Raw genomic sequence first — 16,840 nt, forward strand, 5'->3', positions numbered from 1 at the left:
ATTCTTTTATCATTAAAAAGATTAAAATAGTAACCATGTACCTTTTCCAAAATTTTTCCCATATTTTTCTCTCCATCTATATCTTCAATTACTGTTTTTTTCTCTCTAATTTTTTTAAAAAAATATCTAGAACATTTTTCGTCTTCCTCCACGTGTTTTATTCTGGAGCGGAAAATGAGCTCTTTCCCTTTTTGTTCTAGTGATTTTGTTATTTCTTCTTTCAGTATTTTAATATCTTTTTCTACTTCTAGACCATTTTCTCTAAGTTTATATAAGGTCTGTAACCGGGTATTTAAATTATTATATAATTCTAGCTTTTCTTTTGCTTTATATATGCTTTTCTTAATAAAAAAATCTTTTATTTTTTTTTTCATTTTATCCCACCAGGCACTTATAGGGACATTTACATCTTTCTTCCTCCTGCAGTTTTTATAAAATTCAATAAAATCCGATAAAATCTTAGAATCATTTAAAAGGGATACATTCATTTTCCAAGTTTTTTTCCCACATTTTTTATTAGCATTAATTTTTACACTAAAAGATAAAAATTTATGATCTGAGAAGATATTATCGTGGGTTTCGCATTTATCAGGTAAAATTTGTTCTGAACCGAATATAAAATCTATTCTTGAACTGCAATTTAAATTGCTCCAGGTAAAGCCGGCTTCTACTGAACTAGTCTTGTTGCATTCTTTATAAATATCAACAAGTCTAAAATCACTTAAAATATTACTTAACATACCAGAAGTTTTATCATAGTTTCTACTTACGGCTGTAGAGCGCCGACTTTCACCCTTTAAAATACAATTAAAATCACCTGCCAAGATAAAAGGTTCAGAGGTATTAATAAATAATGGTAAAATCTCTAACATGTCAGCTCTTTCATTTTTATCTGGGGACCCATAAAAATTTAAAAATTGCCATTTTACACCATTAATAAAAGCTTTAACTAATAACATACGACCTGGTAAAATCTCTTGGATAAAATCAATTTGAACGTTTCCCTTAAAAAGTATAGCTATCCCTGCTGATCCGGTAACATTTGACCCGGACCACACTGATGGGCCACATTTCCAATCCTCTTTGTATTTTTTGTAGGATACTGTGTGCGGGATATTGCATTCCTGTAAAAAGAAGACGGAAGCCGTAAGACAAGTTAAAAAATTAAATAATGTTACTCTTCTGGTTTTTGATTTTAGACCCCTCACATTGAGGGAAATGCCCTTAAGTTCTGCCATTGGAGGAAAGTAAAAAAATTATATAAAACAGAAATACGGAACTTACTTCCTATCCGCTGAACCGGCCAGACCACTTACGCTCGAGCTACTTCCCTCGTCCGAATTTATCGTAAGTAAGGACTCCATGGAGGAGGAACTTGACTCACCAAGACAATGACCCAACGCTACATGTGAGTAGCTTGGGAGACAACTAAGCGGAACAGCACCCTGGGTCTCCATGGGCTGGCCATTCAGATCCTTATCAGGTGGGTCCCCAGGTGGCTCCCCTGCACCCAGGGGAGGCCGACACACAGGGGAAGGTTGTGCACAAGGCAATGTACCCAAGCTCACGGAGCTGGCAAGGCCCGGCTCCCCACCGGGGTCAGCAGGGTCCGGGACCTTTGGGGGACCAACGTCCACCTCCCCACCAGGAGATGTGTCCATCTGATCCCCATCAGCCGCTCCATTCGAACCATCTTTCTTCCCTCTTTTCTTTTTATGGGGACCCACCGTAGTCCAGTTAGCCTCAGACTCAGGCCCAGGAAACCCAGTTTTTGCCTCGGGCTCGGTGTCAACCTTCTGCCGGTCTCTTTTGGTTTTACCGATCATGCCCTTTTGTTCCTTTTCTGCCTTTCTTTTAGCCTCCCTGTTGTCTTGGTGCCAAACTTTTCCTCACTGCTTGGGAGTTACCCTTCATTACCTCTGAGCTTTCCTCATCACTCGAATCGCCCTCTTTGCTCGCTGAGGCTCCAGGTTGTTGTTCCTCCTCCTGAGGGGTGGTCTGACCTGTTGGTTCATTTTCGGATGTCCTGGCCTTTTCCTTCCGTCTCTGTTCGGCCTCCCAGAACCTATGTGGGCATGAAAAATAAAAATGACCAGGTTTTTGGCAGAAATTACATTTTTTATCATGAGGACATTCTTTGGTGTCATGTTCTGTACTAGCACAGTTTCTACAGGTTGCCTCACAGTCATCCTTAAAATGGCCATATTTTCCACAGTTTCTACAAAAGGGTGGCATACCAGAAAAAAAGAAGTCTCCATTTGAGGAACCTATTTTAAAACGTGCAGGAGGGAGTTTCACACCGCCTGGGAAATTAGGGTCTCTTTCACATGTTACTAGAAATTTCCATTTGGACGTCCATATGTGAAACTCATTAAGTACTTTTCCTATACATTTTACACTTTTAAAGTACATTGCAAGAAAACATGTTAGTTCCACTGAAGTAACGAAAGGAGAAAATACTTTAAGGATTACCATTTTTACCTCATCCAGGACGTGCTCGATAACTTGTATCCCTTTTAGAATAGGATTGTTTTTTGCCTTTCTGGCTCTTACCAGGACATCCTGAAAAATGCCTTCCCCGGTGAAGGTGATGTCATAATCGCCACGCCTCGGATAATCCTGGATAGAGAGAATCTCATTCTTCTGCACATGAAAGAGCCCTTCAAGCACGTCCTGGACTACATACCGCAATTTTCTTTCATCACTTCCGCCCTCTGTGAAATGAATACGGATAGTGTTTTTAAGCCTCGCATAGTGAGGCACGAGGTTGGGGTCAACCTCCATGGTAGCGCAACAAGAAAAAGCAAATCGCAAACCGCTTGCAATCTGCGCCTTTCAGAGTTCTGTAAACAAAAACACCTGAGAGGCTGGGGGGGATCGCAACCCGTTACCCTGGGACTAAGCCCTCTCCCAATAGCAGCAGGCAGGGGAGCCCACCGAAGTGGGTCACCCTGCAAGGCCGAGGAGAGGGGTACCCGAGTACCTTCTGGACCACAGTCGCCTGTACAAGACACTTGACCGCAGCCAAAAGGCCGAGAAGCGATAACCAGAATTGGTTTCAAACTACGGAGCCACCCAAGGATCCTAAAAAGTCCATTTGTGGAGATGAGCTCCTGGACTCCCGTTAAGAAGACATGTTGTCAACCTCTAGATCCCTTACATGCCTGCACTTTTCGGCTTGCTGCTGCTGCAATCCACGCGTTTTAGATCTGCATAACTCCACCTCTTTAAACACAGCACCTTCACCCCCTGCTGTTCCCACCCGCCTCAACACCGTTGGAAGGGAGGAGAACCAATTAAGGCGGGGGGTGGGGTGGAACGAGCAGCTGTCTACCCTTAGCAGGAGGGCTCCTGATTACATACCTCTCCTGCTGCTGCTGCTGCTGGCTGTCCAGCAGCAGACTGAAGGTGGCTGCTGCTGTGCACAGGTATATAAAGGCTCAGAGCCTATTATGACACGCGCAGCCAGCGTTCCATTGCCACATTCCATCTACTGCAGGCAGGATACCTGGCTGGCTGAATGTCGCTGAGAAGCTCACAGAGACCGCCATAAGCAACAGTTTAACAGAATGCCACAGACTAATCAACCAAACTTTTTGGGTTGGGTTCTCTTTTATAGTCTGCAGGCATTAAATGAAAGAAGTCAGTGTTCCAGCAGAAGGAGACAACGTTTCAGAAAAGGCATTGTAGCAAACCAAAAAAGAAATTTTAAGCGCAGCAGAGTAACCAGCGCACATACCTGTTAGCTCAGGTGAGTTTAAAAGGCTGCTGTTGATAACAAGGGCATTTGCTAAATAGATGGTGTGTGTGCAACAATATACTGAAAGGTCAATTATATTGTGCAGCTTATCTCACCACCTGTAGTTATTTAGGTGAAAGCTCCAAAATGCTTGCCTAATATGTCTGTTTATCCAAAAGGAAGTAAAAAGGGAGAGCTAGAAAGATAGCATTGCATCACATTACATGGCAATGCAATGCACAGTTGCTGAAGTTGAACCAAAATGAGCTTGTAATCTGGCTTCTGCAACTTTGAACATGAAAAATCCAATGAGGAGAAGAAAAGCAGAGCCAAAGAGTCCATCCCAAAATCCGACAAACAAGCAAAATGAACAAAAAACATTGAATTCAATTCTTTCTGATTTTAGAAACTGCATTAAAGAAGGGGTGCACCGGTCCTGGAGATACTGCAATACCAGGTCAATGCGTGGAGTGGACAGAGCAAGCTCTTTTTCCATCTCCCTGTTCTAAAAATCCATTTAATATATGGTCCCCAGATAGGGGACGTATCAGATATTAAACTGATAAGAACAGATACTACACTTGATCTTAGCCAAAAGGCCGAGAAGCGATAACCAGAATTGGTTTCAAACTACGGAGCCACCCAAGGATCCTAAAAAGTCCATTTGTGGAGATGAGCTCCTGGACTCCCGTTAAGAAGACATGTTGTCAACCTCAAGATCCCTTACATGCCTGCACTTTTCGGCTTGCTGCTGCTGCAATCCACGCGTTTTAGATCTGCATAACTCCACCTCTTTAAACACAGCACCTTCACCCCCTGCTGTTCCCACCCGCCTCAACACCGTTGGAAGGGAGGAGAACCAATTAAGGCGGGGGGTGGGGTGGAACGAGCAGCTGTCTACCCTTAGCAGGAGGGCTCCTGATTACATACCTCTCCTGCTGCTGCTGCTGGCTGTCCAGCAGCAGACTGAAGGTGGCTGCTGCTGTGCACAGGTATATAAAGGCTCAGAGCCTATTATGACACGCGCAGCCAGCGTTCCATTGCCACATTCCATCTACTGCAGGCAGGATACCTGGCTGGCTGAATGTCGCTGAGAAGCTCACAGAGACCGCCATAAGCAACAGTTTAACAGAATGCCACAGACTAATCAACCAAACTTTTTGGGTTGGGTTCTCTTTTATAGTCTGCAGGCATTAAATGAAAGAAGTCAGTGTTCCAGCAGAAGGAGACAACGTTTCAGAAAAGGCATTGTAGCAAACCAAAAAAGAAATTTTAAGCGCAGCAGAGTAACCAGCGCACATACCTGTTAGCTCAGGTGAGTTTAAAAGGCTGCTGTTGATAACAAGGGCATTTGCTAAATAGATGGTGTGTGTGCAACAATATACTGAAAGGTCAATTATATTGTGCAGCTTATCTCACCACCTGTAGTTATTTAGGTGAAAGCTCCAAAATGCTTGCCTAATATGTCTGTTTATCCAAAAGGAAGTAAAAAGGGAGAGCTAGAAAGATAGCATTGCATCACATTACATGGCAATGCAATGCACAGTTGCTGAAGTTGAACCAAAATGAGCTTGTAATCTGGCTTCTGCAACTTTGAACATGAAAAATCCAATGAGGAGAAGAAGAGCAGAGCCAAAGAGTCCATCCCAAAATCCGACAAACAAGCAAAATGAACAAAAAACATTGAATTCAATTCTTTCTGATTTTAGAAACTGCATTAAAGAAGGGGTGCACCGGTCCTGGAGATACTGCAATACCAGGTCAATGCGTGGAGTGGACAGAGCAAGCTCTTTTTCCATCTCCCTGTTCTAAAAATCCATTTAATATATGGTCCCCAGATAGGGGACGTATCAGATATTAAACTGATAAGAACAGATACTACACTTGATCTTAGCCAAAAGGCCGAGAAGCGATAACCAGAATTGGTTTCAAACTACGGAGCCACCCAAGGATCCTAAAAAGTCCATTTGTGGAGATGAGCTCCTGGACTCCCGTTAAGAAGACATGTTGTCAACCTCTAGATCCCTTACATGCCTGCACTTTTCGGCTTGCTGCTGCTGCAATCCACGTGTTTTAGATCTGCATAACTCCACCTCTTTAAACATAGCACCTTCACCCCCTGCTGTTCCCACCCGCCTCAACACCGTTGGAAGGGAGGAGAACCAATTAAGGCGGGGGGTGGGGTGGAACGAGCAGCTGTCTACCCTTAGCAGGAGGGCTCCTGATTACATACCTCTCCTGCTGCTGCTGCTGCTGGCTGTCCAGCAGCAGACTGAAGGTGGCTGCTGCTGTGCACAGGTATATAAAGGCTCAAAGCCTATTATGACACGCGCAGCCAGCGTTCCATTGCCACATTCCATCTACTGCAGGCAGGATACCTGGCTGGCTGAATGTCGCTGAGAAGCTCACAGAGACCGCCATAAGCAACAGTTTAACAGAATGCCACAGACTAATCAACCAAACTTTTTGGGTTGGGTTCTCTTTTATAGTCTGCAGGCATTAAATGAAAGAAGTCAGTGTTCCAGCAGAAGGAGACAACGTTTCAGAAAAGGCATTGTAGCAAACCAAAAAAGAAATTTTAAGCGCAGCAGAGTAACCAGCGCACATACCTGTTAGCTCAGGTGAGTTTAAAAGGCTGCTGTTGATAACAAGGGCATTTGCTAAATAGATGGTGTGTGTGCAACAATATACTGAAAGGTCAATTATATTGTGCAGCTTATTTCACCACCTGTAGTTATTTAGGTGAAAGCTCCAAAATGCTTGCCTAATATGTCTGTTTATCCAAAAGGAAGTAAAAAGGGAGAGCTAGAAAGATAGCATTGCATCACATTACATGGCAATGCAATGCACAGTTGCTGAAGTTGAACCAAAATGAGCTTGTAATCTGGCTTCTGCATCTTTGAACATGAAAAATCCAATGAGGAGAAGAAAAGCAGAGCCAAAGAGTCCATCCCAAAATCCGACAAACAAGCAAAATGAACAAAAAACATTGAATTCAATTCTTTCTGATTTTAGAAACTGCATTAAAGAAGGGGTGCACCGGTCCTGGAGATACTGCAATACCAGGTCAATGCGTGGAGTGGACAGAGCAAGCTCTTTTTCCATCTCCCTGTTCTAAAAATCCATTTAATATATGGTCCCCAGATAGGGGACGTATCAGATATTAAACTGATAAGAACAGATACTACACTTGATCTTAGCCAAAAGGCCGAGAAGCGATAACCAGAATTGGTTTCAAACTACGGAGCCACCCAAGGATCCTAAAAAGTCCATTTGTGGAGATGAGCTCCTGGACTCCCGTTAAGAAGACATGTTGTCAACCTCTAGATCCCTTACATGCCTGCACTTTTCGGCTTGCTGCTGCTGCAATCCACGCGTTTTAGATCTGCATAACTCCACCTCTTTAAACACAGCACCTTCACCCCCTGCTGTTCCCACCCGCCTCAACACCGTTGGAAGGGAGGAGAACCAATTAAGGCGGGGGGTGGGGTGGAACGAGCAGCTGTCTACCCTTAGCAGGAGGGCTCCTGATTACATACCTCTCCTGCTGCTGCTGCTGCTGGCTGTCCAGCAGCAGACTGAAGGTGGCTGCTGCTGTGCACAGGTATATAAAGGCTCAGAGCCTATTATGACACGCGCAGCCAGCGTTCCATTGCCACATTCCATCTACTGCAGGCAGGATACCTGGCTGGCTGAATGTCGCTGAGAAGCTCACAGAGACCGCCATAAGCAACAGTTTAACAGAATGCCACAGACTAATCAACCAAACTTTTTGGGTTGGGTTCTCTTTTATAGTCTGCAGGCATTAAATGAAAGAAGTCAGTGTTCCAGCAGAAGGAGACAACGTTTCAGAAAAGGCATTGTAGCAAACCAAAAAAGAAATTTTAAGCGCAGCAGAGTAACCAGCGCACATACCTGTTAGCTCAGGTGAGTTTAAAAGGCTGCTGTTGATAACAAGGGCATTTGCTAAATAGATGGTGTGTGTGCAACAATATACTGAAAGGTCAATTATATTGTGCAGCTTATCTCACCACCTGTAGTTATTTAGGTGAAAGCTCCAAAATGCTTGCCTAATATGTCTGTTTATCCAAAAGGAAGTAAAAAGGGAGAGCTAGAAAGATAGCATTGCATCACATTACATGGCAATGCAATGCACAGTTGCTGAAGTTGAACCAAAATGAGCTTGTAATCTGGCTTCTGCAACTTTGAACATGAAAAATCCAATGAGGAGAAGAAAAGCAGAGCCAAAGAGTCCATCCCAAAATCCGACAAACAAGCAAAATGAATAAAAAACATTGAATTCAATTCTTTCTGATTTTAGAAACTGCATTAAAGAAGGGGTGCACCGGTCCTGGAGATACTGCAATACCAGGTCAATGCGTGGAGTGGACAGAGCAAGCTCTTTTTCCATCTCCCTGTTCTAAAAATCCATTTAATATATGGTCCCCAGATAGGGGACGTATCAGATATTAAACTGATAAGAACAGATACTACACTTGATCTTAGCCAAAAGGCCGAGAAGCGATAACCAGAATTGGTTTCAAACTACGGAGCCACCCAAGGATCCTAAAAAGTCCATTTGTGGAGATGAGCTCCTGGACTCCCGTTAAGAAGACATGTTGTCAACCTCTAGATCCCTTACATGCCTGCACTTTTCGGCTTGCTGCTGCTGCAATCCACGCGTTTTAGATCTGCATAACTCCACCTCTTTAAACACAGCACCTTCACCCCCTGCTGTTCCCACCCGCCTCAACACCGTTGGAAGGGAGGAGAACCAATTAAGGCGGGGGGTGGGGTGGAACGAGCAGCTGTCTACCCTTAGCAGGAGGGCTCCTGATTACATACCTCTCCTGCTGCTGCTGCTGCTGGCTGTCCAGCAGCAGACTGAAGGTGGCTGCTGCTGTGCACAGGTATATAAAGGCTCAGAGCCTATTATGACACGCGCAGCCAGCGTTCCATTGCCACATTCCATCTACTGCAGGCAGGATACCTGGCTGGCTGAATGTCGCTGAGAAGCTCACAGAGACCGCCATAAGCAACAGTTTAACAGAATGCCACAGACTAATCAACCAAACTTTTTGGGTTGGGTTCTCTTTTATAGTCTGCAGGCATTAAATGAAAGAAGTCAGTGTTCCAGCAGAAGGAGACAACGTTTCAGAAAAGGCATTGTAGCAAACCAAAAAAGAAATTTTAAGCGCAGCAGAGTAACCAGCGCACATACCTGTTAGCTCAGGTGAGTTTAAAAGGCTGCTGTTGATAACAAGGGCATTTGCTAAATAGATGGTGTGTGTGCAACAATATACTGAAAGGTCAATTATATTGTGCAGCTTATCTCACCACCTGTAGTTATTTAGGTGAAAGCTCCAAAATGCTTGCCTAATATGTCTGTTTATCCAAAAGGAAGTAAAAAGGGAGAGCTAGAAAGATAGCATTGCATCACATTACATGGCAATGCAATGCACAGTTGCTGAAGTTGAACCAAAATGAGCTTGTAATCTGGCTTCTGCAACTTTGAACATGAAAAATCCAATGAGGAGAAGAAAAGCAGAGCCAAAGAGTCCATCCCAAAATCCGACAAACAAGCAAAATGAACAAAAAACATTGAATTCAATTCTTTCTGATTTTAGAAACTGCATTAAAGAAGGGGTGCACCGGTCCTGGAGATACTGCAATACCAGGTCAATGCGTGGAGTGGACAGAGCAAGCTCTTTTTCCATCTCCCTGTTCTAAAAATCCATTTAATATATGGTCCCCAGATAGGGGACGTATCAGATATTAAACTGATAAGAACAGATACTACACTTGATCTTAGCCAAAAGGCCGAGAAGCGATAACCAGAATTGGTTTCAAACTACGGAGCCACCCAAGGATCCTAAAAAGTCCATTTGTGGAGATGAGCTCCTGGACTCCCGTTAAGAAGACATGTTGTCAACCTCTAGATCCCTTACATGCCTGCACTTTTCGGCTTGCTGCTGCTGCAATCCACGCGTTTTAGATCTGCATAACTCCACCTCTTTAAACACAGCACCTTCACCCCCTGCTGTTCCCACCCGCCTCAACACCGTTGGAAGGGAGGAGAACCAATTAAGGCGGGGGGTGGGGTGGAACGAGCAGCTGTCTACCCTTAGCAGGAGGGCTCCTGATTACATACCTCTCCTGCTGCTGCTGCTGCTGGCTGTCCAGCAGCAGACTGAAGGTGGCTGCTGCTGTGCACAGGTATATAAAGGCTCAGAGCCTATTATGACACGCGCAGCCAGCGTTCCATTGCCACATTCCATCTACTGCAGGCAGGATACCTGGCTGGCTGAATGTCGCTGAGAAGCTCACAGAGACCGCCATAAGCAACAGTTTAACAGAATGCCACAGACTAATCAACCAAACTTTTTGGGTTGGGTTCTCTTTTATAGTCTGCAGGCATTAAATGAAAGAAGTCAGTGTTCCAGCAGAAGGAGACAACGTTTCAGAAAAGGCATTGTAGCAAACCAAAAAAGAAATTTTAAGCGCAGCAGAGTAACCAGCGCACATACCTGTTAGCTCAGGTGAGTTTAAAAGGCTGCTGTTGATAACAAGGGCATTTGCTAAATAGATGGTGTGTGTGCAACAATATACTGAAAGGTCAATTATATTGTGCAGCTTATCTCACCACCTGTAGTTATTTAGGTGAAAGCTCCAAAATGCTTGCCTAATATGTCTGTTTATCCAAAAGGAAGTAAAAAGGGAGAGCTAGAAAGATAGCATTGCATCACATTACATGGCAATGCAATGCACAGTTGCTGAAGTTGAACCAAAATGAGCTTGTAATCTGGCTTCTGCAACTTTGAACATGAAAAATCCAATGAGGAGAAGAAAAGCAGAGCCAAAGAGTCCATCCCAAAATCCGACAAACAAGCAAAATGAACAAAAAACATTGAATTCAATTCTTTCTGATTTTAGAAACTGCATTAAAGAAGGGGTGCACCGGTCCTGGAGATACTGCAATACCAGGTCAATGCGTGGAGTGGACAGAGCAAGCTCTTTTTCCATCTCCCTGTTCTAAAAATCCATTTAATATATGGTCCCCAGATAGGGGACGTATCAGATATTAAACTGATAAGAACAGATACTACACTTGATCTTAGCCAAAAGGCCGAGAAGCGATAACCAGAATTGGTTTCAAACTACGGAGCCACCCAAGGATCCTAAAAAGTCCATTTGTGGAGATGAGCTCCTGGACTCCCGTTAAGAAGACATGTTGTCAACCTCTAGATCCCTTACATGCCTGCACTTTTCGGCTTGCTGCTGCTGCAATCCACGCGTTTTAGATCTGCATAACTCCACCTCTTTAAACACAGCACCTTCACCCCCTGCTGTTCCCACCCGCCTCAACACCGTTGGAAGGGAGGAGAACCAATTAAGGCGGGGGGTGGGGTGGAACGAGCAGCTGTCTACCCTTAGCAGGAGGGCTCCTGATTACATACCTCTCCTGCTGCTGCTGCTGCTGGCTGTCCAGCAGCAGACTGAAGGTGGCTGCTGCTGTGCACAGGTATATAAAGGCTCAGAGCCTATTATGACACGCGCAGCCAGCGTTCCATTGCCACATTCCATCTACTGCAGGCAGGATACCTGGCTGGCTGAATGTCGCTGAGAAGCTCACAGAGACCGCCATAAGCAACAGTTTAACAGAATGCCACAGACTAATCAACCAAACTTTTTGGGTTGGGTTCTCTTTTATAGTCTGCAGGCATTAAATGAAAGAAGTCAGTGTTCCAGCAGAAGGAGACAACGTTTCAGAAAAGGCATTGTAGCAAACCAAAAAAGAAATTTTAAGCGCAGCAGAGTAACCAGCGCACATACCTGTTAGCTCAGGTGAGTTTAAAAGGCTGCTGTTGATAACAAGGGCATTTGCTAAATAGATGGTGTGTGTGCAACAATATACTGAAAGGTCAATTATATTGTGCAGCTTATCTCACCACCTGTAGTTATTTAGGTGAAAGCTCCAAAATGCTTGCCTAATATGTCTGTTTATCCAAAAGGAAGTAAAAAGGGAGAGCTAGAAAGATAGCATTGCATCACATTACATGGCAATGCAATGCACAGTTGCTGAAGTTGAACCAAAATGAGCTTGTAATCTGGCTTCTGCAACTTTGAACATGAAAAATCCAATGAGGAGAAGAAAAGCAGAGCCAAAGAGTCCATCCCAAAATCCGACAAACAAGCAAAATGAACAAAAAACATTGAATTCAATTCTTTCTGATTTTAGAAACTGCATTAAAGAAGGGGTGCACCGGTCCTGGAGATACTGCAATACCAGGTCAATGCGTGGAGTGGACAGAGCAAGCTCTTTTTCCATCTCCCTGTTCTAAAAATCCATTTAATATATGGTCCCCAGATAGGGGACGTATCAGATATTAAACTGATAAGAACAGATACTACACTTGATCTTAGCCAAAAGGCCGAGAAGCGGTAACCAGAATTGGTTTCAAACTACGGAGCCACCCAAGGATCCTAAAAAGTCCATTTGTGGAGATGAGCTCCTGGACTCCCGTTAAGAAGACATGTTGTCAACCTCTAGATCCCTTACATGCCTGCACTTTTCGGCTTGCTGCTGCTGCAATCCACGCGTTTTAGATCTGCATAACTCCACCTCTTTAAACACAGCACCTTCACCCCCTGCTGTTCCCACCCGCCTCAACACCGTTGGAAGGGAGGAGAACCAATTAAGGCGGGGGGTGGGGTGGAACGAGCAGCTGTCTACCCTTAGCAGGAGGGCTCCTGATTACATACCTCTCCTGCTGCTGCTGCTGCTGGCTGTCCAGCAGCAGACTGAAGGTGGCTGCTGCTGTGCACAGGTATATAAAGGCTCAGAGCCTATTATGACACGCGCAGCCAGCGTTCCATTGCCACATTCCATCTACTGCAGGCAGGATACCTGGCTGGCTGAATGTCGCTGAGAAGCTCACAGAGACCGCCATAAGCAACAGTTTAACAGAATGCCACAGACTAATCAACCAAACTTTTTGGGTTGGGTTCTCTTTTATAGTCTGCAGGCATTAAATGAAAGAAGTCAGTGTTCCAGCAGAAGGAGACAACGTTTCAGAAAAGGCATTGTAGCAAACCAAAAAAGAAATTTTAAGCGCAGCAGAGTAACCAGCGCACATACCTGTTAGCTCAGGTGAGTTTAAAAGGCTGCTGTTGATAACAAGGGCATTTGCTAAATAGATGGTGTGTGTGCAACAATATACTGAAAGGTCAATTATATTGTGCAGCTTATCTCACCACCTGTAGTTATTTAGGTGAAAGCTCCAAAATGCTTGCCTAATATGTCTGTTTATCCAAAAGGAAGTAAAAAGGGAGAGCTAGAAAGATAGCATTGCATCACATTACATGGCAATGCAATGCACAGTTGCTGAAGTTGAACCAAAATGAGCTTGTAATCTGGCTTCTGCAACTTTGAACATGAAAAATCCAATGAGGAGAAGAAAAGCAGAGCCAAAGAGTCCATCCCAAAATCCGACAAACAAGCAAAATGAACAAAAAACATTGAATTCAATTCTTTCTGATTTTAGAAACTGCATTAAAGAAGGGGTGCACCGGTCCTGGAGATACTGCAATACCAGGTCAATGCGTGGAGTGGACAGAGCAAGCTCTTTTTCCATCTCCCTGTTCTAAAAATCCATTTAATATATGGTCCCCAGATAGGGGACGTATCAGATATTAAACTGATAGGAACAGATACTACACTTGATCTTAGCCAAAAGGCCGAGAAGCGATAACCAGAATTGGTTTCAAACTACGGAGCCACCCAAGGATCCTAAAAAGTCCATTTGTGGAGATGAGCTCCTGGACTCCCGTTAAGAAGACATGTTGTCAACCTCTAGATCCCTTACATGCCTGCACTTTCCGGCTTGCTGCTGCTGCAATCCACGCGTTTTAGATCTGCATAACTCCACCTCTTTAAACACAGCACCTTCACCCCCTGCTGTTCCCACCCGCCTCAACACCGTTGGAAGGGAGGAGAACCAATTAAGGCGGGGGGTGGGGTGGAACGAGCAGCTGTCTACCCTTAGCAGGAGGGCTCCTGATTACATACCTCTCCTGCTGCTGCTGCTGCTGGCTGTCCAGCAGCAGACTGAAGGTGGCTGCTGCTGTGCACAGGTATATAAAGGCTCAGAGCCTATTATGACACGCGCAGCCAGCGTTCCATTGCCACATTCCATCTACTGCAGGCAGGATACCTGGCTGGCTGAATGTCGCTGAGAAGCTCACAGAGACCGCCATAAGCAACAGTTTAACAGAATGCCACAGACTAATCAACCAAATTTTTTGGGTTGGGTTCTCTTTTATAGTCTGCAGGCATTAAATGAAAGAAGTCAGTGTTCCAGCAGAAGGAGACAACGTTTCAGAAAAGGCATTGTAGCAAACCAAAAAAGAAATTTTAAGCGCAGCAGAGTAACCAGCGCACATACCTGTTAGCTCAGGTGAGTTTAAAAGGCTGCTGTTGATAACAAGGGCATTTGCTAAATAGATGGTGTGTGTGCAACAATATACTGAAAGGTCAATTATATTGTGCAGCTTATCTCACCACCTGTAGTTATTTAGGTGAAAGCTCCAAAATGCTTGCCTAATATGTCTGTTTATCCAAAAGGAAGTAAAAAGGGAGAGCTAGAAAGATAGCATTGCATCACATTACATGGCAATGCAATGCACAGTTGCTGAAGTTGAACCAAAATGAGCTTGTAATCTGGCTTCTGCAACTTTGAACATGAAAAATCCAATGAGGAGAAGAAAAGCAGAGCCAAAGAGTCCATCCCAAAATCCGACAAACAAGCAAAATGAACAAAAAACATTGAATTCAATTCTTTCTGATTTTAGAAACTGCATTAAAGAAGGGGTGCACCGGTCCTGGAGATACTGCAATACCAGGTCAATGCGTGGAGTGGACAGAGCAAGCTCTTTTTCCATCTCCCTGTTCTAAAAATCCATTTAATATATGGTCCCCAGATAGGGGACGTATCAGATATTAAACTGATAAGAACAGATACTACACTTGATCTTAGCCAAAAGGCCGAGAAGCGATAACCAGAATTGGTTTCAAACTACGGAGCCACCCAAGGATCCTAAAAAGTCCATTTGTGGAGATGAGCTCCTGGACTCCCGTTAAGAAGACATGTTGTCAACCTCTAGATCCCTTACATGCCTGCACTTTTCGGCTTGCTGCTGCTGCAATCCACGCGTTTTAGATCTGCATAACTCCACCTCTTTAAACACAGCACCTTCACCCCCTGCTGTTCCCACCCGCCTCAACACCGTTGGAAGGGAGGAGAACCAATTAAGGCGGGGGGTGGGGTGGAACGAGCAGCTGTCTACCCTTAGCAGGAGGGCTCCTGATTACATACCTCTCCTGCTGCTGCTGCTGCTGGCTATCCAGCAGCAGACTGAAGGTGGCTGCTGCTGTGCACAGGTATATAAAGGCTCAGAGCCTATTATGACACGCGCAGCCAGCGTTCCATTGCCACATTCCATCTACTGCAGGCAGGATACCTGGCTGGCTGAATGTCGCTGAGAAGCTCACAGAGACCGCCATAAGCAACAGTTTAACAGAATGCCACAGACTAATCAACCAAACTTTTTGGGTTGGGTTCTCTTTTATAGTCTGCAGGCATTAAATGAAAGAAGTCAGTGTTCCAGCAGAAGGAGACAACGTTTCAGAAAAGGCATTGTAGCAAACCAAAAAAGAAATTTTAAGCGCAGCAGAGTAACCAGCGCACATACCTGTTAGCTCAGGTGAGTTTAAAAGGCTGCTGTTGATAACAAGGGCATTTGCTAAATAGATGGTGTGTGTGCAACAATATACTGAAAGGTCAATTATATTGTGCAGCTTATCTCACCACCTGTAGTTATTTAGGTGAAAGCTCCAAAATGCTTGCCTAATATGTCTGTTTATCCAAAAGGAAGTAAAAAGGGAGAGCTAGAAAGATAGCATTGCATCACATTACATGGCAATGCAATGCACAGTTGCTGAAGTTGAACCAAAATGAGCTTGTAATCTGGCTTCTGCAACTTTGAACATGAAAAATCCAATGAGGAGAAGAAAAGCAGAGCCAAAGAGTCCATCCCAAAATCCGACAAACAAGCAAAATGAACAAAAAACATTGAATTCAATTCTTTCTGATTTTAGAAACTGCATTAAAGAAGGGGTGCACCGGTCCTGGAGATACTGCAATACCAGGTCAATGCGTGGAGTGGACAGAGCAAGCTCTTTTTCCATCTCCCTGTTCTAAAAATCCATTTAATATATGGTCCCCAGATAGGGGACGTATCAGATATTAAACTGATAAGAACAGATTTTTTTTGATTGAATATATCTTTTATTAGCACAAAAAATAAGTTAACAGACAGTGTACAGTGCCGCAGCCCAGTACACACAGAATTCTACATCATATTTACATAGCATGAGGATACGACGCACTAACTAGACACATCACACCCCTATGCTACACAAAACACTCAATCTGAAAGAAAAAGCATGTCAATCAATACAGTACGACGAACCGTGATAAGGGATGGGGATTGGGAAAAAGGGGATGGGGAGGGGAAAATCACAGGCCCGAAGCTTTATTGAAAGACAAGACACATAAGGGGAGAGGGGGAGGAGGGGTTTAGTCCTCATCCTCGTCCTCCGGACTGTCCACGATGGAATAGTCTCTGAGCAGGCTGTGGATCAGCCTGCGGCAGTCCTGGATGGACATCCTCTCCCTCCTCAAGATGAGCCGGTTCCTGGCGACCCAAACGGCATCCTTGAAGCAGTTCATAAGGCGCCAAGCCTCCTGGATGGCTCCGACGGTATGAACCCCAGGGAAGAGTCCGTAAAACACAGAATGGTGCGATAGGCTCGCCCTGGGGACAGAGTTCCTCAGGTCGTCCTCAAGGGCAGTCAACAGGCGCTGTGCAAATCCGCAGTCCCAAAAAGTGTGCAAAGATGTTTCCTCCACGAAGGGGCACCTTGGGCAGTACCGGGTCTTGCACAGGTTCCGGGCATGCATGAATGACCGGACGGGCAGTCCGCCCTGAATCGCCATCCACGACAAGTCCTTGTGCCCGTTGGTCAGCCTGTCAGACGAC

The 16,840-nt window shown here is 44.6% G+C and overlaps 10 non-coding genes across 10 annotated transcripts; all 10 read right to left on the reverse strand.

Annotated features, from left to right (window-relative positions):
* Positions 1-4,159: 4,159 nt before the first annotated feature.
* LOC141233778 (U2 spliceosomal RNA) lies at positions 4,160-4,350 on the reverse strand. The gene has a single exon (XR_012299808.1). It is a non-coding gene; the product is annotated as a U2 spliceosomal RNA (small nuclear RNA).
* Positions 4,351-5,462: 1,112 nt separating this feature from the next.
* LOC141233779 (U2 spliceosomal RNA) lies at positions 5,463-5,653 on the reverse strand. The gene has a single exon (XR_012299809.1). It is a non-coding gene; the product is annotated as a U2 spliceosomal RNA (small nuclear RNA).
* A 1,115-nt stretch (positions 5,654-6,768) lies between these two features.
* LOC141233780 (U2 spliceosomal RNA) lies at positions 6,769-6,959 on the reverse strand. The gene has a single exon (XR_012299810.1). It is a non-coding gene; the product is annotated as a U2 spliceosomal RNA (small nuclear RNA).
* A 1,115-nt stretch (positions 6,960-8,074) lies between these two features.
* Positions 8,075-8,265, reverse strand: LOC141233781 (U2 spliceosomal RNA). Its single transcript, XR_012299811.1, has one exon. It is a non-coding gene; the product is annotated as a U2 spliceosomal RNA (small nuclear RNA).
* A 1,115-nt stretch (positions 8,266-9,380) lies between these two features.
* LOC141233782 (U2 spliceosomal RNA) lies at positions 9,381-9,571 on the reverse strand. The gene has a single exon (XR_012299812.1). It is a non-coding gene; the product is annotated as a U2 spliceosomal RNA (small nuclear RNA).
* A 1,115-nt stretch (positions 9,572-10,686) lies between these two features.
* LOC141233783 (U2 spliceosomal RNA) lies at positions 10,687-10,877 on the reverse strand. Its single transcript, XR_012299813.1, has one exon. It is a non-coding gene; the product is annotated as a U2 spliceosomal RNA (small nuclear RNA).
* Positions 10,878-11,992: 1,115 nt separating this feature from the next.
* LOC141234002 (U2 spliceosomal RNA) lies at positions 11,993-12,183 on the reverse strand. Its single transcript, XR_012300025.1, has one exon. It is a non-coding gene; the product is annotated as a U2 spliceosomal RNA (small nuclear RNA).
* Positions 12,184-13,298: 1,115 nt separating this feature from the next.
* Positions 13,299-13,489, reverse strand: LOC141234034 (U2 spliceosomal RNA). The gene has a single exon (XR_012300056.1). It is a non-coding gene; the product is annotated as a U2 spliceosomal RNA (small nuclear RNA).
* Positions 13,490-14,604: 1,115 nt separating this feature from the next.
* LOC141233784 (U2 spliceosomal RNA) lies at positions 14,605-14,795 on the reverse strand. Its single transcript, XR_012299814.1, has one exon. It is a non-coding gene; the product is annotated as a U2 spliceosomal RNA (small nuclear RNA).
* Positions 14,796-15,910: 1,115 nt separating this feature from the next.
* Positions 15,911-16,105, reverse strand: LOC141234067 (U2 spliceosomal RNA). Its single transcript, XR_012300087.1, has one exon. It is a non-coding gene; the product is annotated as a U2 spliceosomal RNA (small nuclear RNA).
* Between the last annotated feature and the right edge of the window lie 735 nt (positions 16,106-16,840).

Source organism: Phyllobates terribilis, unplaced genomic scaffold, assembly GCF_046119375.1.
Source record: "Phyllobates terribilis strain yellow unplaced genomic scaffold, ASM4611937v1 Scaffold_629__1_contigs__length_933511, whole genome shotgun sequence".
Taxonomy (NCBI): Eukaryota; Metazoa; Chordata; class Amphibia; order Anura; family Dendrobatidae; genus Phyllobates; species Phyllobates terribilis.